A 25,446-nucleotide genomic window follows, 5' to 3' on the forward strand; every position below is an offset into this window, starting at 1 on the left:
TTATCTAAACAATAAGCATCCTCGTTATACAATAGCTTTCTCTCCCACTTGCTTATCATCTACACAATCAGCCCGTTCCTCCGACCTCTACCAAATTCACCAAAGACCATACTTTGGATTCTCACTTCGAGAATACAAAGGGCTCTAAGTGGTGGCGTCGTCCCCGCTTCTGCTTGCTCGTACTTGTTCGTGTTGTTGTCGTTCGTGTAGACGATCGTACTGTCGTAGCCGACTGTTTTGTTATTCGATAGAGAACGTAGAGTTTCTTCCACTGCATTGAGTTCGAAATTGAAGAGAGTCTTCAGCTGGTATGTGAACTCAATCCCTTGTATTTTATTTATTAAAGCATGTTGTTAATTAATGTTAATTTGCATAACTATTGATTAGAATGTGTATATGGTATTTCAATCACGATGAAATCGGAAAGATCCGAATGCACTCATGGATGCTCTTCGTCAAGAGATCCTTCATGAACAATGTGGCGCCACACACTCTCTTGGCTCGAGAGGGGTTTGGTCATAGTTGTACTATGACTTATTGTTCATTAGAGGGATCGGCAGTACTTGAGGAGTTAGATGTAACTATAGGGGCAAAACAGTAATTTTGGCCTAGTTGTCCTTACGAGCAATTTGTGAAGGGTCATCGCACTATTGACTGGTTATATCCAATAGACACAAAAATATATCTGTAATACGAAGAGTACAGCTATCGGTCTTTAGTGGATTGACTGGTAGTTAATAAAAGTTAGGTAATTTAATTAAAGGAGTTTAGTTAATTATCCAAGTACCATTGGAGCTTCAATCAACAGGTCCATAAGATTCCCTCTGTAGCTCAACTGGGATTATTGAGAATTAATTTTTGATTAATGTTCAAATTAATTTAGGGAATTAATTATATATGATATAATTTATTTAAATTAATTATATGTGATATAACTGATTTAAATTAATTATATGTGATATAATTAATATAATGTATTTTATATATTATAATATAAAGTTTATTTTGAGAGAAATTAAATATTTGAATATGATTCACATACTAATTATATGGATGAGATTCATATAGTAATTTTTAATATGAATTTGATTTATATTAAATGTCATAAATGATTGAGAGGATTCAAACTATAAGTTATATTGTATTTGATGAAGGATCTCATACCGAGAGTTCCATGAGTGGGTTTAGATCGCTCTGATTTCACACTGACTGGAACATAAACAATATACATTCCATACTAATAGTTATGTATATTAAACTCATCAACAACATGCTCAAAATACGATAAAGTATAGAGAAGAGGTGAACAAGAGGAAGACTATCTTTGTATGAATGAACCCACAGCAACGGAAAACTCCCATTGATCTACCAACACCCAGCAAGTCTGTGTCGGCTGTTACTGCACGATCCGAACGTACACGAACAAGGACATGGGGACAACACCACCACAAGTAAACCTGGGTATCCTCGACGTCAAAAACCCAAAGAGTGGGCTCTGATGAGTTTAGTAGAAGACGAAGGAGAAGACGTCGTGTAGACGATAACAACGCACGAGAAGAACTCTGCTATCATATAGCAGAGACATTTATCGTATAGTAGAGCTACACGATTGTTTAGGAAAAACTGGACGATCGTTTAGGAAAGAGGTATACGATCGTTTAGAGAACGCATGAATTAGACGATCATTTATACGAATGAGATTCTATTGTATAGGCTCTCGCAATCACTCTTTCATGGTTTCTTTTTAGGCGTATGTGAAGAGTATGCACGACTGAATTCATTTCATCAAAATGAAAAAACTTTAACCCGCCGGCTACCTTAACCTTCGCGGCCCCATCTTCCCACGTTCAAACGTGAATTAATTGGTTAATTATTAAATAATTAATAATTAATTTAATTAATAAATATAATCTCCTATAGTTTGATATTGTATATCTACTATAGTATTTTTCCTCTACATGATATAAATCATATTTATATCTAATTTCCTTCAAAATAATGTATCTCATACATTAGCCAATTATATCATATATAATTAATCAGTCCAATTATATCATATATAATTGAACTTTCTCTTGTCAATTTGAATATTTCAAATTAATCCAAACACAGGTTCTCGACTTTATCCAAGCTACCTAAGTGACCTAATGGACCTGTGGCTCGAAGCTCCAACGGTCCGTGAATAGTTGACTAAACTCTTTAGCCATGAGATCTACCATCCGTTAACTGTCAGTGATTCGACTAAAGACCAACAGCTGAACTCTTCTTACCACAGATATATTTTTGTATCTATCGGATATAATCCATCATGAGTACGATGACCCTTCACAGATGCTCGTAAGTACAGCTAGGCCAATTTACCGTTTTTCCCTTGTAGTTACATCTCACTCCTTAAGTACCACTGATTCCTCTAATGAACAATACAATAGTCTAACTATGTATGAACACCTCTCGGGCCAAGAGAAGGTGTGTGGCGCCACATCGTTCAAGCCCCAGAATCGGCCCTTTAGGAATCCATCTATCTACTTATCTCTGCCTCGGGGAAGGAGTGAATTCCATCTTGTGTAGTTGAGTTCCCAGCTCCCAAATCAAACGAATCCTCAAAATGGTAGGTTTGAATCGACGACTTGGCCACTCGCACCCATACAAATCAAAAGACCACCCTCAATGGCAGGAGTTCCCAACTCACTCAGGATTGAGGTCATGTTACCTATGGTCATCCTAGTGAAGTGAAGTCTCTGTCATGAACGGTGTTATATAACGAGGCATTAACATTTCGTGGTCAGGTCTTATACAAACTCTTTGTATAGGATGCCCCCGCTCGCATGTTCCCAATATGAATGATCAGGATCAGACCATCTGTGGCAAGTCACAACACTTGTGACCATTCCACAAAGTGGGCCGCATCCGTAGCGTTACCAGGATAAGGTTTTCCTCCTATATCCATATACTACAAACCATTTTGGTTATCACTCAAGACATGATCCACTTGTATGTCACCAAATACATGCTTGAGTCACATACAGATAACCAGGGATTTTATGTTTATTGGTTTGTATTAAAACAAATAAAACAAATAACCGAGCAAAACAACAAGATGTGAAGTAAATATCATATATTAACAATCACAGGAGTTCGTATATACTATTTACAAACTATAGGACACGAGACTTTAGGGCATCATCCCCAACATTTGATACAATATAAAAACTATAGGTTATGTGTTATATTAGATATAACATATAGTATAATATATATTATTTTATAATTTGTTACTATATAATTATATATTTTTAATTAAATTAAAATAGTTTTAATTTAATTTAAATTTAATAAAATGAGGGAGTTATAACTCCCTCCCCTGGTTTCTCTCTAATCATGTACGTGGGAATGGAAGGTTATAGGAGATCTTCTTCTTCCTCTTGCTTCTAATGCAGAGAAGGTCTACTGGTTATTCTCTAGTCTTGATCTCCCAGTAATTTAATCTCTCTCACAAACATAGAAAAATTCCTCTCCTTTCCCGCTCCCAAAAATAAATAGAGAAGCCCACAACCTATGAAGCACAGATACTTCATGTGAGGCAAAGAATCAGTATCAGACATGTATCGGATACCAATACTTCCAGATACTTTCCAGATATGTATCTGAAATGCGATTTGACGTATCTATTTCTATGCGTACTTTTTTTAAAAAAAGAAAAAAGTTAAGCAACTCATCTAATTTTTTCCAATCTAAAATTAGGTAACCTATTTAAAAAGGTCACTATTCAAGTCCAAAACTAAAAGAAAAATAAATAAATAACGAACCAAACCCTAGACTAGAATCATCTAATCTCTATCTTCATTTGAGTCCCCACAAAGTCCACCAAAATACAAACCATTTGGATATCTTCAACAATTCAATCAAAAAGTTATTCGTTTATCTTCATACTTCTCCCTCTAATCTTCTTCTTCTTTTTCTTTGCAATATGAGTCACTTTTCTATTGTATTTTATTAATTATTGTACTTCAACATCTTAAATGTTACTTTTTTTTGTATTGTATTTCAGTGTTTGTATTCTATTTTGTGCTATTGTTATTAACTGGTATGCTAAATTTATCTATATCCTAGATTTTTTAAAGAAAACAAAAATGTATCTTCAACGTATTAGTATCCTCGTTTTTTAGAAATATATATAAAAAATGATGCATCCTTAGACGTATCTGTATCTTAGTTTTTTTTAAATTGACGAATCGTTATATTCAATTGTATCCATATCGTATAGTCGTATGTGTATCTGTGCTTCATAGCCCACAACTCTCTCTATAATTCTCACCCCTAAGGAGAATACAGGAGTTTCATTTGTGGTGGTGTCCACGTTGAGGTTTGTTTCTGTACGAAGTGTTCGTGATCGGAAGGAAGAGGTTCGTGAGGATTCAGTTCTTCAAGGGTAAGTGTGACTAACCCTAATTTTCTTCATTGTTTATTTATAAAGCATGTTATGAAATCTCTGTGATATGCATAATTTAGTTCACTGTATTTTAATTTTTTGTGAAATTCAAATTGGGACACGATCCATGCTTCCACATCGAACCTTACAGTTCTTCATATTTCATCTCTTTTATAGATGATTATTTTAGATATAGGTATTTATACCTAATGCAACACAAGTCTGAAGCACTTGAAATGTTCAAAGAGTACAGACTGAGGTTGAAAACTTGTTAGGTAAAAAGATAAAAATACTATAATCGATTGTGGTGGAGTGTATATAGACATAAGATTCCAGAACTATATGATAGAACATGGAATAACATCCCAACTCTCAGTCCCTGGTACACCTCAGCAGAATGGTGTGTTGGAAAGGAGAAATAGAGCCCTATTGGATATGGTTCGGTTTATGATGAGCTATGCTCAACTTCCTGATCCGTTTTGGGGATATGCAGTGGAGACTGCTATCTACATCTTGAACAACATTCCCTCAAAGAGTGTTTCTGAAACACCTTATGAGTTATGGAGAGGTCGTAAAGGTAGTTCATGCCACTTTAAAATTTTGGGATGTCCAACTGATGTGCTAATGACAAATCCCAAAAAGTTGGAACCTCATTCAAGAGTCTGCTTATTTGTAGGCTACCTCAAGGAAACGAGAGGTGGGTACTTCTTTGATCCAAGTGAGAATAAAGTGTTTGTATCAACAAATACTACCTTTTTAAAAGAAGACACATGAGGGACCATAACCATGAAAGAAAATAGTTTTAAGTGAAATTTCTAACGAAGCTATTGACACTTCAACAAGGGTTGTTGAAGAGCCTAGTACATCAACAAAGGTTGTTGATGTTGGTTCATTTAGTCAAACACATCCATCTCAAAAGTTGAGATTGCCTCGATGTAATGGGAGGGTTATGAACCCACCTGTACACTACATAGTTTAATAGAAGTCCAAGACATCATATCTGATGATGGTGTTGAGGATCCATTGTCTTATAAGCAAGCAATGGAAGATGCTGACAATGATGAATGGATTAAAGCCATGAATCGAGAAATGGATTCTATGTGCTTCAATTATGTCTTGAAGCTTATAGATCAACCTGTTAGGATAAAACCAATAGGTTTGAGGTGGATCTACAAGAGGAAAAGAGGTGTAGATGGAAAGATACAGACCTTTAAAGCGAGACTAGTGGCAAAGGGTTATACCCAGGTTGAGGGAGTGGACTATGAAGAAACTTTCTCACCTGTTGCCATGTTAAAGTCTATAAGAATTCTCTTGTCCATAGCCACATATTATGACTATAAGATATAGAAAATGGACATCAAGACTACCTTTTTGAATGGTAATCTTGAAGATACCATCTACATGAATCAACCAGAAGGATTCATTGAACAAGATCAAGAGAAAAAGATTTGTAGGCTTAATCAGTCCATTTATGGACTTAAACAAATATCTCAATCTTGGAATATAAGATTTGATACTGCAATCAAATCTTATGGCTTTGATCAAAATGTTGATGAGCCTTGTGTTTACAAGAAAACCATCAACAGCTCAGTAGCTTTCCCCAGTATGTGGATGATATCCTACTCATTAGGAATGATATAGGTTTTCTGACTGATGTAAAGAAATGGCTAGCTACCCAATTCCAAATGAAATATTTGAAAAAAGCACAATTTTTTCTAGGGATCCAAATCATCAGGATCATAAGAACAAAACGCTAGCCTTGTTTCAGGCATCGTATATTTATAAGATGCTTGTCAGATATTTGATGCTCAATTCCAAGAAGAGTTTTCAGGCATGGAATTGATTTATCTAAGGAACAATGTCCTAAGACTTCTCAAGAGATTGAGGAAATGAGACGAGTTCCCTATGCATCGGTTGTTAGCAGCCTTATATATGCAATGTTATGTACCAGACTTGACATTTGCTATACAGCAGAGATTGTCAATAGATATTAATCCAGTCTAGGATTAGATCACTGGACAACAGTCAAAACAATCCTCATGTATCTATGGAGAACGAGGGACTATATAATTGTGTATGGAGCTAAGGATTTGATCCTTACGAGATACACAAATTCTAACTTTCAAACTAATAGGGATTCTAGGAAATCCACATCAAGGTCAATGTTTACTCTAAACATAGGAGCTATAGTTTAGCGAAGCATCAAGCAAGGATGAATCCCGGACTCCACTATGGAAGCTGAATACATAACTGTTTGTGAAGTAACTAAAGAGGTTGTTTGGCTAAAGAAGTTCCTTATTGATTTGGAATTTATTCTAAATATGTCTTTGCATATCACACTTTATTGTGATAATAGTAGTGCTGTGGAAAATTCTAAGGAACCTAGGAGTCATAAAAGAGGAAAACACATTGAGTGAAAATAAAATTTGACTCAGGAGATTGTGCAACGAGGTAACGTGATAGTCATGAAGATTCTTTGGAGCACAACATTGCCGATTCGTTTACTAAAGCTCTTTGGCTAAAGTGTTCGAGGGTCATTTAGAAAGTCTGGGTCGACGGGATATGCGACACATTGACTAGGGTAAGTAGGAGATGTTACTAAGGTTGTATGCTTTATTTATTGTATTTTACTCCCTTAGCTTTAGGACAAGTGGGAGATTGTTGGGATTGGTGTCCTAAATCTCTCTTGTATTCTCGTAGTTTGTAAACTTTGTAAACAATATGTCAAATAAAATAATTGTTATTTTATGAGCATACACTTAATCCAATAATCTAAGATCCTAGGTTATTTTGTATAATTTAAATATGTATGTAGAGACAAGTGGATCATGTTTAAACGATAACCTGAAGGTTTGTAATAGATGGATAAGGCTGGATACCTTATCCTGGTAACACTACGAATATGACCTGCATTATAGTTGTTACTGTTGGGTTTTATGTCTTAAAACTCGTGGTTTTTAAACAATAAACTTATTCTATTATCAATATAGATGTTATTGAGATTTATTCAATAAATTTGTTATTGAATATATGAACTGCTATTTCGTTTTAGAAAGAACCTAAATTCAATAAACTAAGATCAAGGCTATTACATAAGTACTTAGACTTTATGTGGAGATATAAGAGTGGTTCAAGTTCGAGTAGATAACCAAAACGGTCTATAGTATACAGACAAGGCTGGGTACCTTATTCTGAGGACACTATCAGATGTGGCCCACTTTATATTTGATACAAACGATGTGTGATCCTGAATCGTTCGTGTGGAGAATACAAGTGGGGGCATCCTGTGCAAAGAGTTTGTATAAGACCGGACTAAGAAATAAGTCACTCTTACTTTAGAACAATGTTTACTGTTTAAGACTGACTATTTCAAAGCGATGACCTAGGTAATTTGACCTTAATCCTGAGCTAACTATAAACTCCTGTTTATTTGGGATTATTCTTAAATTCATGGGTGATAGTTGGCTCAACAGTGTCGGCTCAATAAGCCCCCCATTTCAAGGGTAAGACCAGGTAGATAGCTGAGGACATAGGGTACAAGACGGAATTCACTTCTACCCGCTTTTAGGGATATTAGAGAGGTTGTTCCCTTAAGTGCTGACTCTAAGGTCTTAAACAAGGGGTCCTACCCTCATTGACCTAAGAAATGCTTGGTTTGGTGAATGGATCACAAACCAATTATTCATTAGAGGATTAATGGGACTTAAGAAGCAAGATGTAATCTTGAGGGTAAAAAAAATGTTAACCCAACCGTTATTACGAAAAACCTGTGAACGGCTGACTTACTGATTATTATTATATCAAGTGGACATAAATATATCCACAGTGAGGGGAGTGCAACTACTGGGCTTTAGTGGAGTGACCTAGTAGTTAATGAATATTGGTTAATTAGGTTAAAAAGTTTAATCAATTAATCTCGAGTCGTAGAAACTGATGATTTGTAGGTCCATTAGGTCTCCCTACTAGCTCATAAACGGATTAAAACTTAGAATAGTGTGATGAGAGAATTTGAAACGTTCAAATTCGAATTACAAGAATTGTTAATTATATGCGATATAGTTAAACATTTAGTTGTCGAATTAAACATAATTGGAGAGTGAAAAATATTTAAATATGAATAGGGATTCATGTTAGGAATTAGTATTTTATTAATTTTATATTTGATATTGTTGTTGGGGTTGATGCCCTAAAGTCTTGTGTCCTGTAGTTTGTAAATAGTTTGTACGAATGCTTGTGATGTATAACATATGATATTTTACTTCACTTCTTGATTATACTCAATTTTTTGTTTTATTTGCTTTACCACAAACCAATAAACCTAAAATCTCTGGTTATCTATATGTAACTTAAGCATGTATATGGTGACATACAAGTGGATCATGTCTTAAGTGATAACCAAAATGGTCTGTAGTATATGGATATAGGAGGGAAACCTTATCCTGGTAACGCTACGGATGCGGCCCGCTTTGTGGAATAGTCACAAGTGTTGTGACTTGTCACAGATGGTCTGATCCTAATCATTCATGTAGGGGACATGCGAGCGGGGGCTTTCTATACAAAGAGTTTGTATAAGACCTGACCACGAAGTGTTAACATCTCGTTATATAACACCGTTCATGACAGAGACTTCAATTCACTAGGATGACCATGGGTAACATGACCTCAATCCTGAGTGAGTTGGGAACTCCTGCCATTGAGGGCGGTCCTTTGATTTGTATGGGTGCGAGTGGCCAGGTCGCCGACTTAAACCTACCATTTTGGGGATTCATTTTATTTGAGAGCTGAGAACTCAGCTACACAATATGAAATTCACTCATTCTCTAAAGTAGGGGCAAGTAGATAGATAGCTCCCTTAAGAGTTGATTCCAGGGCTTGAACGATGTGGCGCCACACACCTTCTCTTAGCCCAAGAGGTATTCACACATAGTTGGACTATGTTGTATTGTTCATTAGAGGAGTCAATGGTACTTAAGAAGTGAGATGTAACTACAGGGGAAAATGATAAATTGGCCCAACTGTACTTACGAGCATTTGTGAAGGGTTGTGTACTCATGATTGGTTATATTCTATGGACACAGAAATATATCTATGGTAAGAAGAGTTCAGCTGTTGATCTTTAGTGGAATGCCTGGCAGTTAACGGTTGGTAGATTTCGTGACTAAAGAGTTTAGTCAGCTATTCACGTATCGTTGAAGCTTCAAATCACAGGTCTATAAGGTCCCCTTGGTAGCTTGGATAAAGTCGAGAATCAGGTTTTGGGTCAATTTGAAATGTTCAAATTGACAAAAGGGAGTTTGATTATATATGATATAATTGAACTGGTTAATTATATATGATATAATTTACTAAATGTATGAGATACATTATTTTGGAGGAAACTAGATATAAATATGATTTATATCAAGTAGATGAGAAATTACTATAGTAGATATATGATATCAAACTATAGGTTAAGAATATAATATGATTATATTCATTTATTAATTAATTGGTCGGTTATGTGATAATTGATCGAAAATTTCTCCTGAATCGTGCGATAGTGGGAAGATCAATTTCGGTTATTGTAACTAAAGAATAAAATGAAAATTGGTTTTCATTTTCCAAAGAGTTCAAAAAAATCGCTCACGGTGTGGAAACTTCACGATCGCTTAGTTGAGAGCCTATATGATAGTGCCCATTGAAGGATCTCTAACCGAAGAGTTCCATGAGTGCATTCGGATCGCTCCGATTTCATTGTGACCGAAATACACAATATACATTCAAACGCATAATTATGCAAACAAACAATCAATTAAAGGCATGCTTTGAACAAAAATAAACGAGGGAGAGAGTTGCCATACCAGTTGAAGACGGTCTTCAAACTTCAGAAATCAACACAGCGGAAACCTCTACCCTATCAACCAACACCCAACAGATGCATCGACTACAGCAGCACAAACAACCGCAAACTCACGTACGCAACGGGGATGACACCATTAGAAAAAAGCCCCAGGTATTCTCGAAGTGAGAACCTAAAGCGTGGTCTTTGGTGAATTCGGTAGAGGTAGGAGGAAGAACAAATCGTGTAGGCAATAAGCAAGTGGGAGGGAAAAAGACGCTATCATATAGCAAGATGCTTATCGTTTAGGAGAAACTACACGATCATGTAGATTTTACTGAACGATTGTTTAGGAAAAAGTATACAATCGTTTAGCAAACTTGACACACTATACGATCATTTAGGGAAGCTATCCGATCATGTAGGAACTAGCGTGTGATCGTTTAGGCGCGAGGTGGACGATCGATTAGGCCCAGAACGACTATCGTATAGGCTCTCAAAATTAAGCGATCGATTACGTTTTCACCAACACACTTCTTCCTATCTCTTTTTGGACGAACTATTCAAAATGAAAACAATTTTCATTTTAATTCATCGGTTACAATAACCGACGCTACCCGACTAACGCACGCCCGAACGTGATTTTGGATTAATTATCATATAATTAACCAATTAAAATATTAATAAATATAATCATATTATATTTTTACCCTATAGTTTGATCACATATCTATTATAGTAGTTTCTCCTCAACTTGATATAAACCATATTTATATCTAATTTCCTCCAAAATAATGTAACTCATACATTTAGACAATTATATCATATATAATTAACCAGTCTAATTATATCATATATAATCGAACTTCCTCTTGTCAATTTGAACGTTTCAAATTAACCCAAACACTGATTCTCGACTTTATCCAATCTACCCAGGGGACCTAATGGACCTGTGGCTCGAAGCTCCAATGGTCCGTGAATAGTTGACTAAACTCTTTAGCCACGAGATCCACCATCCGTTAACTGTCAGGCATTCCACTAAAGACCAACAGCTGAACTCTTCTTACCACAGATATATTTCTGTGTCCANCCGTTAACTGTCAGGCATTCCACTAAAGACCAACAGCTGAACTCTTCTTACCACAGATATATTTCTGTGTCCATCGGATATAACTAATCATGAGTACGATGACCCTTCAAAGATCGGATATAACCAATCATGAGTACGATGACCCTTCAAAGATGCTTGTAAGTACAGCTAGGCCAATTTACCGTTTTTCCCCTGTAGTTACATCTTACTCCCTAAGTACCACTAACTTCTCTAACGAACAATACAACATAGTCCAACTATGTGTGAACACCTTTCGGGCTAAGAGAAGGTGTGTGGTGTCACATCGTTCAAACCTGGAATCAGCCCTTAATAGAGCTATCTATCTACTTGCCCCTACCTCGGGGAATGAATGAATTCCATCTTGTGTAGCTGAGTTCCCAACTCCCAAATTAGATGAATCCTCAAAATGGTAGGTTTGAATCGGCGACCTGGCCACTCGGACCCATACACATCAAAAGACCGCCCTCAATGGCAGGAGTTCTCAACTCACTCAGGATTAAGGTCATGTTACCTAGGTCATTTTAGTGAAGTAAAGTTTCTGTCATGAACGGTGTTATATAATAAGATGTTAACATTTCGTGGTCAGGTCTTATACAAACTCTTTGTATAGGACTCCCCCGCTCGCATGTCCTAAACACGAATGATCTCAGACCATCTGTGACAAGTCAAACACTTGTGACCATTCCACAAAACGAGTCGCATCCGTAGCGTTACCAAGATAAGGTTTCCCTTCTATATCCATATATTACACACCATTTAGTTATCACTCAAGACATGATCCACTTGTATGTCACCACATACATGCTTGATTTACATACAGATAACCAAGAATTTTATGTTTATTGGTTTGTGGTAAAGCAAATAAAACAAGCAACTGAGCAAAATATAAGATGTGAAGTAAATATCATATATTATACAATACAAGCGTTCGTACAAACTGTTTACAAACTACAGGACATGAGACTTTAGGGCATCAACCCCAACACCCATCACTTAAACGATCGCACACCCACGCACTAAATGATCGCACACGTTCTCTAAGCGATCGCTCACCTTCTCTAAACGATTGCTTAGCGCACTGTATAAATAATCACTTACTCTTTACTAAATGATCGCTTAGTAAAACTTGCACGATCGTGTACCTTTCTCTAAGCGACAAGCATCCGACTATACGATAGTTACCTACTTATCTCCCACTTGCTTGTCGTTCTACACGATCGTTCTTTTCTCCTTCCTCTACCAATTCCATCAAAGTACACTCTTTGAATTCTCACTCCGAGAATACCAAGGGCTTCGAGTGGTGGTGTCGTCCCCAGTTGCTACCTGTTCATGCGCTGTCGTTTGTGTAGACGATCGTGGTGCTGTTGGGTGGCTGATTGTTGGGTGATTTGGGCTGTAGAGGAGTCGCTTCCACTGGATTGAGTTTGAGTGAAGATAATCTTCAATTGGTACGTTTACTCAATCTATTGTATTTTATTTGTCAAAGCATGCCTATAATTAGTGTTAAAATACATACTTGTTTGTTAGAATGTGTGTGTAGTGATTCGGTCCAATGAAATAGGAAAGATCCGAACAGCTCATGAATACTCTTGTTTAAGAGTTCCTTCAATTGTTGGGGTTGATGCCCTAAATCTCGTAGGGTTCTATAGTATGTAAACAGTATTGAACAAACTCATTGTGTATTTAATATAATATATGACATTTTATTCAAACTCATTGTTTATCTAATAAAATATGTGATTATTTTAGTTGCATTAACCACAAACCAATAAACTAACATCCAAGGTTATTCTTGTAACTTAAACATGTATGTAGAGACATACAGGTGGATCATGTTTAAGTGATAACCTAAATGGTATCTAGTAGATGGATAATCCTGATGACACTACAAGTATGGCCCACTTTGTAGGTATTACAATTGTTGTAAAGTACTACAAATGATCTGATCCTGATCGTTCGTGGATAGACATGTGAGCGGGGATATTCTATACAAAGAAGTTTGAATAAGACCGGACCACGAAATATTTAGCCTCATTATATAACATCATTCATAATAGAGACTTATATATCACCATGATGACCATAAGTAACATGACTTGAATCCTGAGTGAGTTGTGAACTCCTGTCTATGAGGGCAGTCCTTTGATTTGTGTGGATGAGAGTGGCCAGATCACCGACTCAACAAGCCTACCATTTTAGGGATTCGTTTGATTGGGGAGCTGGGAACACAGCTACACAAGAAGAAATTCACTCCTTCCCCGAGCTCAGATGGGCAATAGGTATCACAAAAGGGTGGTATCTACAATCCTTCATGCCTTCCCTCAAGCTCAGGAGGCGGGCTCGGGATAGGGTATTCTCATCCTTAAGAATAATGAAGAAGCCTTGTGATAGTGTCTGGTTCTTGGTATTGCAGTGTCTGTGAGGATTGAGGGAAATGTTCAAAGACCCGTTCGTGTTCATGCGGTAAATTAGAGAGAAAATTCGAGAAGAAAATTGTTCTTCAAGGGTACGTTTCAAAATTCCCTTTTTCCTCCTCAAAGCTTGTCCTAGCTTGATTTTGATGTTTATTCAGAAATTTTGTTCATGTTTCTCTGAGTTTTCTATTTTTAATCAATTGAAAATTAAAACATATGGCATTCACATGCTTCTGCCTGAGATTCAATCCCTTCAGAAACATACTTATAGGATAAACATAGTCTGATAGAAGTGCTAACAGTTACCATTAATCGAACATGCAACATACATCGTCCAAATTCATAACAAGCCATAGCATATTATAATAAACATAGTAACATATCTCGTGAGTTTCCAGAATAGTCTCAATAGTTCATCCATCAATCAAACATAACATAACCTTCACATGATATCATATTTCCATAACATTAACACATGTCTCCAGTGAAGGGATCGAATCAATTTTTACAATAAACAAAATCGTTATACTAAACGGAATAGAATAAACACATAAATTAGCATGCTATTGGGGAAAGGATTAGAACGGTTTTTGCTTTTGTAGATTCCCCAAGTACCACGAACAATCCTCTCCAAAGTTCCAACGAACGGATCTCCAAACGATCTTGATCACGAATAACTCTTTTAACGATCTTGAACACTACCACAAGGGTTACCTCGTTATTCTCTGGGATTCTAATAGAGGGATAGGTGGCGTCCAATTATTGGGAGAGGAAGACGAGAATAAGGTTTTAGAGAGTAGAGAGAATTTATGGCTTAAAGAAAATTCGGCACAATAACACTAAGGAGTTGTTATTGTCAAAGTTTCTCTGCAATGAGAATTGTGTATTCAGTATTGTGCATTCCAAAGGGCCTTGAGGAAGTCTTTATATAGAGAAGGGTCAAACATATTTCCCAATATATTTTTCTTTTCTATAATTAATTAAATAACATTTATTTAATTAATTAGCCCATTTAATTAAATAACACTTATTCAATTAATTAGTCTAATTAAATATTGCACAATTAAATAATACTTATTTAATTTTAATTTGCACAATAATTAAATAACTACTTATACATTAAACCCAATTTAATGTATACATTTAATTATCATATACATCGTATATGTGCAAAACTTCTCTATTAATTAATTCTTTGTGAATCTAATTCACTCGAATTAATTAATTTAAATCTTATTCAAATATTACTTTCCAATTTGATTATAAATCATCTCAATAACTAATTATATATTAATCACATTAATATATAGTTTCCTCAAATTAATTTGAACAATTCAAATATCCCTTTTAAGTATCCTCTAGTGAGCTAACGAGGGGGCCTGATGGACCTGTAGATCAGAAGCTCCAACGGTATGAGATTAATTGATTAAACTCATTAATCAAGTTAATCAATATTCGTTAACTGTGAGTACACTCTATTAAAGACCTACAACTGCATTATTCTCACTACAAATATATTTATGTGTCCAAGGATATAGACCAATCCTAACAAGTTAGTCCTTCACGAGTGTTCGTAACTCCAACCAGGTCAAATTACCATTTTACCCTTGGGTTACCTCTGACTTCTTAAGTACCAGTACTCCTTTAATGAACAACTTGTTTATGGTTCAACCAATAAATAAAAAGTCTCTCGGGCTAATGAGAGGGCAGAACCTTTTGTTCAAGTCCCGAGACACCATTTAAGGAAACACTCATCTACTTACCCTTAAGGCGAGAAGGAGTGAATTTCATCTTGTATTATTATGTTCCCAGCTCCCCACTCGATCTTGTCCCTAAAATGGTAGGTATATTGGGTTGACGATCTGGCCACCATCACCCATGCAAATGAAAGGAAAATCTCTCGTGAACAGGAGTTCATAATATATCCAGGTTTAAGACTAAGTCACCAAGGTCATCCTATTGAAATAAGAACCAAACTAGTCAACGGTGTTATATCTAGCGGTTACTATTTCATAGTCAAGTCTTATGAAAACTCATTGCATAGAATACCCCCACTCGTGTGTCACCTACACGAACACATTGGATCATTACGTTTGTATCAAATACAAAGTGGGTCATATCCATGGTGCTACCAAGATAAAGTACCCAACTTTATCTCATACTATAGACCCTTTAGGTTGTATCTTGAACATTGATCCATGTATGTCTCCACATACAGTTCAAGACTCATAAGACAACCTTGTATGTTAGTTTATTGGATTTAGGGATATTAAGAAAAAATAGACAACAATACAAACAATAACATTTATTTATTTAACATCTATAACAATTTATTGATGACGGTCAATTAATAACATTTACTATCTACGAGTTTTAGGGCATAAAACTCAACATCTAGAACACTATCAACAGTCCAACCATAGCAAGTTATAGCAATTTAACCCATCAAAATAGAATCATGCTTTCAATGCAATCACAATCTTAATACCAACTTAGGTTCGAGGGCGAATTGGTAGTAAATCATTTACCTTGAAATTAAGTCCAAATAGCTAGCAATTTAATTTCAAAAACCTTGAATCTTGAATAAATCCAAAAACATGAACCAAAAATAAAATCCAATGTTTAGGGCACAATTTCAGTCACAAATTAACCCGAATATCTCTAGACAACTTATCCAACACGTGGTTTGATCCTAAACCTCTTCGAAGTTTCAAAATCAACACGATCCAACAACTATATCACCAAAATCAACCTTTAACTCTAATGAACAGCAACTTTAGACCTTCTAATCCAACTTCCAAAAATCATAATTAAAACAAAAGTTAAGTCGACACTTAATGGATATCCAAAAATTCTTAACAAAGACCCTGAAACTTACAAAAAAAGGATGTTGAACAATTTTAATGTTGTCGAAAAGAACCTCAAGAATTTGTAAAACACAATTTCAACATCAAAACAATATGGGTAAGCCAAAACTTAATTAAAATTTGATGGGTATTCAAGATCTTCCAAGAAAAATCATAAAATACCAAATAACTTACCCAAAATATCAATTTCGGTGACAATGGCGCTAGTAGGGGCAAAAACCATAGAGGGGCGACAGGCGTTGCTGTCGGATGACTTAAATTGTTTAGGCTAGTGGTTGGTAGTGAGGGTCTTGCATGAGGAGAGTTTGCGAGAGTGAGAGAGAAGGGGAGGTTTCCAATTTTACTGATTCTATTCGATAGCGATTACGGACAAACTAGAGCTCCAAATAACTATCCAATTGTTCAAAACAAGACCCATGTATGTCCCAAACAGATTGGCCAAATTTCAACACAATCCAAAGGTTCAAACTTCAGAAATCAACAATTTTGTGGAAGCTATCGCTGAGAAACTGAACTGCTATTTTTCTTTCCGATTTTCTACCTCTTTTCACTCTCCTTTAATTTCAAATATCTAAATTTTTTCATTTATTTCAAATTTTAAAAAGATAAATCAAATATTTTAATCACAATATCTCCAAAATCTCCAAAGATTGTATCAAATTAATAAATCAATTATCTTCTCAAATTACCTTAATTTAGGTTTCAAAAACCAAAATTAAAGAGCATAAAATCCAGCAATTTGATACAAATTAAATCCTTCCAAATATTTAAATCAATTTAAAACCACATAAAATTAATTATCTCCTAATTGTTTTAAGTTGGCTCCAAAATCTAAAAACTAAATAAATTAAAGTCCAACAATTTAAGATAATTAACTCTAATTTATCCAGAACTCGGGTTGTTACATTCTTCTTACCCTTTAGAACATTCATTCTAAAAAATTCTATGTAAATTCATAACGTGAGAAGCAAATGAATAATCATCCACTTCCGAGTTCCAAACCTTTATGCATGCACCCCCTCTATTGAATCGAGAAATAAGTTTGATTGTCCATCTTTTTTATTAATCTTGAAAAAGCTTTTGATACTTAGTTCTCACCTTATCCTTTTGTTTTGGGATTGCTTCATCAATCTAATGGAATAAGTACTTCAAACTTTAGTTGCCCATAAAGATTTATACCTTCTCTCCATTTAAATAAAATCTCCAAATTTCCAAAGCAAAGACAGTTTAAGTCAAATCCAAACACTCGTGAAAATCCAACTCTTAACTTAGAAAGTCAAACCAAACTTAGTCTTTGATCTCAAAATATGAGTTTCCTTTATCTTCTCAATCTAATAAAACCTTTCTTAAATACTATTATTTTCTTCACACTTATCTTTGTTGAGGCCAACAAATTTTAAGGTGCGCTTTCCATTTCCCAAGTGAAATATAATCTCTATACCAAGCAAGTCATGTGATTATCTATAATAATCTGTAATTCAATTTCAAACTTCAAACTTTAGAAGAGAGTATCCTCCACAAGTTAACATTGCTTTTAACTCCAAATACTTATCCTCCATCTCAGTATAACTAATTAAACTTAAGTCCTTTCATCACAACAAAGTCATAGACAAAACATAAGCACCTTCGAAGTATCTTGAATTCAATACTTTACAATTCTTTAACCTTTCAAAAATCACATTTAAAACAAAAGTTAAGCCGACATTTAGTGGGTATCCAAAAATTATCTATAAAGACCTCAAACCTTTAAAAGAAAAAGGACGCCGAACAATTTTAATCTTGTCAGAAAGTACCCTGAGAGTCTGTAAAACCCAATTTCAACATTAAAACAATATAGGTAAGCCAAAACTTAACCAAAATTTGTTGGATATTCATGACCTTCCAAGAAAACCCATAAAACACCAAATAATGTATCCAAAGTATCAATTCGGCGACAATGATGCTAGTGGCAGTGGCGACGACAACAACCATAGACGAGCGACCGGTGCTACTGTTGGACGGTGCAAATTATTAGGCTAGCGGCTGGTAGTGAATGTCTTGCATGAAGAAGGTTTGGGAAAAACTAGAGCTCAAAACAACGATCCAACCATTCAAAACGAGACCCTATATGCCCTGAACAGACTGACCAAATTTCAGCACGATCCAACATTTCAAACTCCGACAATCGACAATTTTGTGGAAGTTGTCGCATAAAAACCAAACTGTTGTCTTTCTCTTTAATTTTCTGTCTCTTTTCACTCTTCTTTGATTTCAAAACAACGATCCAACCATTCAAAACGAGATCCTATACCGAACAGACTGACCAAATTTCAGCACAATCCAATAGTTCAAACTCCGGCAATCGACAATTTTATGGAAGTTATCGCAAAAAAACCAAACTACTGTCTTTCTCTCTGATTTTCTGCTTCTTTTCACTCTTCTTTGATTTCAAATATCTCAATTCTTTCATTTTTTTTTCAAATTTTAAAAAGATAAATCAAATATTTTATCGCAATATCTCCAAAATCTCCAAAATTTGTATCAAATTAATAAATCAATTAACTTCTTAAATTACTTTAATTTAGGTTCCAAAAACCGAAATTAAATGGCATAAAATTCATCAATTTGATACAAATGAAATTCTTCCAAATATTTAAATCAATTTAAAACCACATAAAATTAATTATCTCCTCAATTGTTTTAAGTTGGCTCCAAAATCCAAAAACTAAAAGGAATTAAAGTCCAACAATTTAAGATAATTAACCCCAATTTATCCAAAACTCGGGATGCTATAAATATTATAAAGTTAATTGTGGAACTTTAATGGAGCTAACCATCGTGAAAATAATTCCTTGGTTTGTTTTCGGATCTGGTAGATAGTGATTCTCTATCCTATATCTAATTGGTGTTTCCTTGATTTAACCTTTATGAGAGAGAATCATATATTCAAATAGTATGAATAATATTCATATTAAAAACTATAAATTAAAATTAATGTGAATGATAGTCATATTAAAACTATAGATTATGAGATATATGCAATTGAATATGATTCAAATGCACAATCATTTAAATATATGATATTTAAATTGAATTAATCTAATTATTATTTATTTTTTAAAGTATATAAATTAAAATAGAATGAATCCCAAAAATACAAAGATCAAAACTATATTTTATCTTCTTTTTATTTCATAGAGAAATTTAAATTTATTAAATAAATATAAATCTTATTTATTTAGTAAGGTAATTGGGATAAAAAGTTTAAGCATAAATATAAGAATATAATTTATGCTAATATTGAGCTAATATTGAGCTAAGGTCTAAATTACTTCTTTTTTTTTTTTTTCAAAATGTATTTTTATTTATTTAAAATTAAATCTCCCATATCACAAAATTTAAGTTTTTATTATCAAAATTAACCTTCAAATATGGTATATAAAAAAATGAAAAGAAAGGGAAAAAGAACAAAGTCGAATGTATATGGGGCTTGAACAAACAAGTCTTAGATATAAGATAATACCAACAGGCAAAAGTTTTTTTTTTTTTTTTTTGGGTAAAGAATTGAATGGAATTTTGAAATCTCGACCTAGTTTGATCGAGTTTCAAATTTCCAATCTAATTTGATTGATTGATTTATTTTTTTTAATTAATTTAATCGAGAGTCAAAGACTCGACCTCCTCCAAATTATCACATTTTTATAAATATTTATAAATCACGATTTTCTCTAATTATTTTGTCAAACTACAATATTAAAATAAAAGATCAAGTTATTACCCGACAAATCTTACTTCATAGTTTTTCACAATCTTTTCACCAAGCCTCAGCTTCCAAAATGTTTTGATTCACTTAAAAAACACAAAATATATAAACTCGAATAAACTAAATACTTCATAATTTCGTACTAATTATGTCGGGTGACATGAAAAAAGAAAGTTGACATTATTAGAGTGATGAAATTTCCAATAACATAATGTTGTAGTTATCATTATTTATTACTGCTAATTGCAAGAAAGTATATAGATTATTAACATTAGTTGCAAATGAACCCATAAAAAATAATTTAAATTAAATTATTCCATCTCAAGGTTAGTCCTCAAGTGGCAATATTGACCTCCTACACAAGGGGCAAAAATGACTATTGTTCAACCAGCTCAAAATACATGACTCATGATACACATGTCCATAGAGAATCTTTACCACCTCCCTCATATTACTACAAAATCCCTCTAAACAAATACTACAATCCCCCATATCTTCCCCAATCTCTTCCAACCTCTCCATCCTCACCTCGTTTCTCGTTGATTGCTGCGTCGGAAATGCTAATGATTCCATCCAAGTGAATTGAATGTGGTCGACGATGGCAACAATATAGAAACTCACATCTGGATTTCCATCGTTGATTCGATGGACGAGCATGGTGATCTCTAAGGCAATGACTTCAGAAGCGTTAGGATCGATGTTGCGAGTGGAAAGCAATTGAGCAATGTAGGTGGTGAAAGAAATTGGTTCGTGGACATGGAGAAGGTAGAGAGGGAGAGGGGAAAGAGGAATATTATGATCATCGAGTGAAATTGGTGAAGTTTGATTAATGCTTTGGAAAGGAGATCCGAACATAAATCGGTGAATTAAGTATCTTCGAATTTCCAAGATTTGATGATGTTGTTGGTCTTCCGAAGGTATATCATTGTAAATATAATACTCGATTAGATGAGAATTCATAAAAGCCATGAAGGATTGTTGTTGGGATTTGGGAGGAAGCGTTATTGTTTATTTATAAACTATAAGGTTGGGAAACCCAACTTGAATTAGGAAAATATAATATCATTTAGAAACGGATTAGGAAATTAAGATGAGATTACGTATTAATCCTCTTAAGTGTTTGAAGTTTATTTTTCACACTGACCATTATATATTTACTCTCTCAAAAGGGTTTCAATTTGATTATAATGGAGAATTTCTAAAGAAAATTTCAAGTTTTTTTTTATATAATTATTTTTAAAGTTAGCCGAGATATACGTGAGAAATTATTATATTTTTTCCCTCATCATTTTCGACATAATAGGATAATTTAAAAATAATATCATTTAAAATTTTTTATGAAATGGCCTATTCATCCTCATACATGTTTGAAGTTTAATTTTGGTTAAATTCTAAATTTGGCTTCTATATTTTCGAGGAGATTAAAATTTACTCTTTATAATTTTTAATTAAAATTTAGTTCTGATAATTCGGTAAAAATATTTATAAATAGTCCATACGATATGAATTATTTATAAGAATTTTATCAAATTATAAAAACTATTTATAATGCTTTATTAAATTATAGGAATTAAATTCGAACTCTTAATATCATAGAAACTAAATTCTAATTTTCTTCAAATTATAAGAACCAAATTTATAATTTAACTAACTTTTGTTTTTCGAATGACTCATGCCTTCTCTTCTTTCTTTTCTTTTTTTTTTTTTTTTTCCTTTTTGCATTTTTATCTTCGTGCATGTTAAGTTTATATTTGATTAAATTATAAATTTGATCTCTATGATTTGGAAGAAATCAGAATTTAGTCTCTATAGTTTAATAGTAGAGCTTATTTCCTAGGGTTTGATAAAAACATTCATATATAGTCCATATTCATTAGAAATTGCAACAATTGTATAAATTTGAATTAGGGGTGTGCAAAGGAGGGACCAAAAACCGATCCAACCACCCGAATCTAACATGGACTGACCAATGCACGCCCCTAGTTTGAGGATTTAATTTTTATTATTTGATAGTCCAATTTTTATAACTATTGTAAGTTTAAATATCCAATTTTAATATCTTGTATAGTTTACGAGTTCAAATTTTACAATTGAAAATTTGATAATTGTAATTGTAAATATCACGTCATACTTCATGCGTGGCTTTTGAAATTTGCTCAATTATAAATTTAGTTCTTATGGTTTGAAGGAAGTTGGAAATTTAATTCCGGTAGATTATAATTAAAATTTAATACCTATGATTTGCGATAAATATTTAGTGATCATTATTGAAAAGTTTATCAAACCATAAGAATTATTTACGAGGTTATCCAGTTTTTATTAAATTATAAAGACTAAATTTTAATTTTTAAAACTATACTTTATCCATCGTAACCACTATATATTAACTCGGGTTTCAATTTGATTATAATAGGGAGTTTCTAAAGAAATTTTCAAATTTTATTTTTTAATCAGAAATTTCAAAAAATTTATTTTCCAGACGTATATACCTCATACTTTTATTATTTTCATCTTTGCTCAGATGCTACATGTCAAGTTTAGTATAGTAAAATGGTTTGTTAACCAAATATTGTCCTTTAAGAATTAACAATTTGGTTCTATTAGTTATCGAAAAACTATCTTAATTTTATTTAGGAATTCGAAATGTGATAATGATTTTGTAAACATAAAATAAAAAATCAATAAATAATTGATAGAATAATGCACTTAGCTAAAACGTCTTAAGGTGTTGATTTCATTCAACAAGTTTGTAGAATCTAAGAACTTTCATTCAATCGTTTACTTAAGCCTAGAAGTCTTTTATCTAGGTTTTCTCTCCCGAGCTCAACTCTTTCTAATACCTAAAAGTCAACTCTATATTTTCATGCAATCGATCTATTTAGACGCAACATTAAGAGTCATTATTATATATTAGCCTCTTAACATTTTTCTGATATTCTCATGCACATTCCAAGTTCAATTTGATATGCTAGTTCTAGTTTAAGTTCTCTCTCTCAAAGAGAACCTAAAGTCAATTAAATAGTGATCAAACATTCAATTGGAAAGACAAGTATGATAAAAAGTAAATGCATTCAATTAATCAAGTTATTCAGGAACAAACCACAAAGATTGTTAAAATAAATCTAACCCTAGAACTACAAACAAAATCAACCACTCAACCGTCCAATACAATCGAAATAATCATGCTATGCAATAATCTAAAAGGAAAAATGAAAACAAGAGATGAACAGAGAATTAGTCGTCTCGATCCATCACAAGCACCGCATCAACATTTTCTTCACGATCCAACTCCAATCAATGCTCGTATTTAAGCTCTGGAACAAATATATACATCATATTAATACTCTTACATTTATGAAATATAAATACAATAAAAAAAAACAAATATATCACCATAAAATTCTATTGTTTTTGCTACAACATACTATTTTAGAAACCCTACGAAAAGAAAGAGAGAGGGAACAAAAATAATTGCATCGAAAAGGAATAGAGTACTTGGATCTATATTGTGGCAGGATACTATTCTACCACTAGACCACTGGTGCTACATGTTGTTTTATGAGATTAACTCGTTACTTCTATGATCAACAAAAATTTTAGTTTGTTTCGTTCAATAACTATATTATCTTCTGAGTTGTTGTGATTAACAATAATCACTAACTATATTTGTTCATTTTTTTTTTTTTTTTTTTTTTTTTGTTAAAAATATAAAACAAAATAACATGTTTTGAGAATTGTATATTTCCTTTTTTGTTTTTAAAATGTGAAAATAAAGTTTAGCTACATTCTTGAAAAATACAAAACCATATAATTTCAAACTATCATACAAAAAAACGACTAATCTTATTTATTAAGTTAAAAAATTATAATGGAAGGGAAGATGATAACCTACAAAGGTTAAAAAATTATAATGGAACGAGAGATATAACTACAAAGGAGGTAAATCTTGTACACTAGTGTGTGGTGCTTACTATACACACTCCGATAATTAAGTTATAAAGTGAATATGTGGAATAAGGTAACAAGTTGAGTGAGAATGAACTTACGTCCAATCAAGTCATAATGATAAATCCAAAATTACCCATAATACTTATGATAAATCCATATTTTTCTCACATCAGTTGTTTTCCGAAAATTTTTAAAAAAGTTGATGTAAAATCTAAAAGAAAATTTATCTATATAATATCCAGAAAAAAAAATTAAAATTGTAAGCACACTATATTATTAGATAATAATATTTATTGTACTAAAAGAAAAGATAAAAGAATATTTATAATAAGATATACAAACCGTTTCCAAGTGTTAATACAAAATTGTGTATGCAATGTAAGGGTAGAATTGTCATTTGGTGTAAGAAAATTTAGAGGAGAGTGTGAGATTAATTTAGTAGGACAAATCAGAAATGCAATTAATAATAAAACTATTGTGGAAGATAAGATTGGATGCATATAATAAAATATAGATAATGCTTTATTTCATCCCATCTCTTTGACTATTTAACAAATAGGAAATATAATCCAAATGAAAAAAGAAATAGCAAACTGGTCAATCATTCTTAAAACAAAATATTTTAGTTTAGTCTAGTTATTTATTTATTTTTTATTTTTTTTAGCAAACATCGAAATTTTGGATGTTGTATCAATTTAAACCTAAACTAATTTTAAATCTGAACTTTTATTAAAGTATCAATTTAAACCCTAAACTTTCATAATTGTATCAATTTAAACTCTCCATTATGTTTTATTTGAATACACTTATGAATGTTCAAAGTTTAAATTGATATATCTATGAAATTTCAGGGTTTAAATTGATACAAAGTTCAATTTTTAAATTGATATAATTATTAATTTGGGGTTCAAATTGATACAAATCTCAAAGTCCAAGGTTTAAATTGTTACAACCTCCCAGGTTTAAAGTTTAAATTGATACAATTCTTAGTTTATATTTTAAATTGATACAATCTCAAAATTTATGAGTATAAATTGATATTTACCCTTTAATTTTGTTTTCTTCTTCTTTTCTATGTTCTATTTTAGGGCCGCTGACAACCTAATGGATGATATCA

This window comes from Benincasa hispida, unplaced genomic scaffold, assembly GCF_009727055.1.
Source record: "Benincasa hispida cultivar B227 unplaced genomic scaffold, ASM972705v1 Contig613, whole genome shotgun sequence".
Classification (NCBI taxonomy): domain Eukaryota; kingdom Viridiplantae; phylum Streptophyta; class Magnoliopsida; order Cucurbitales; family Cucurbitaceae; genus Benincasa; species Benincasa hispida.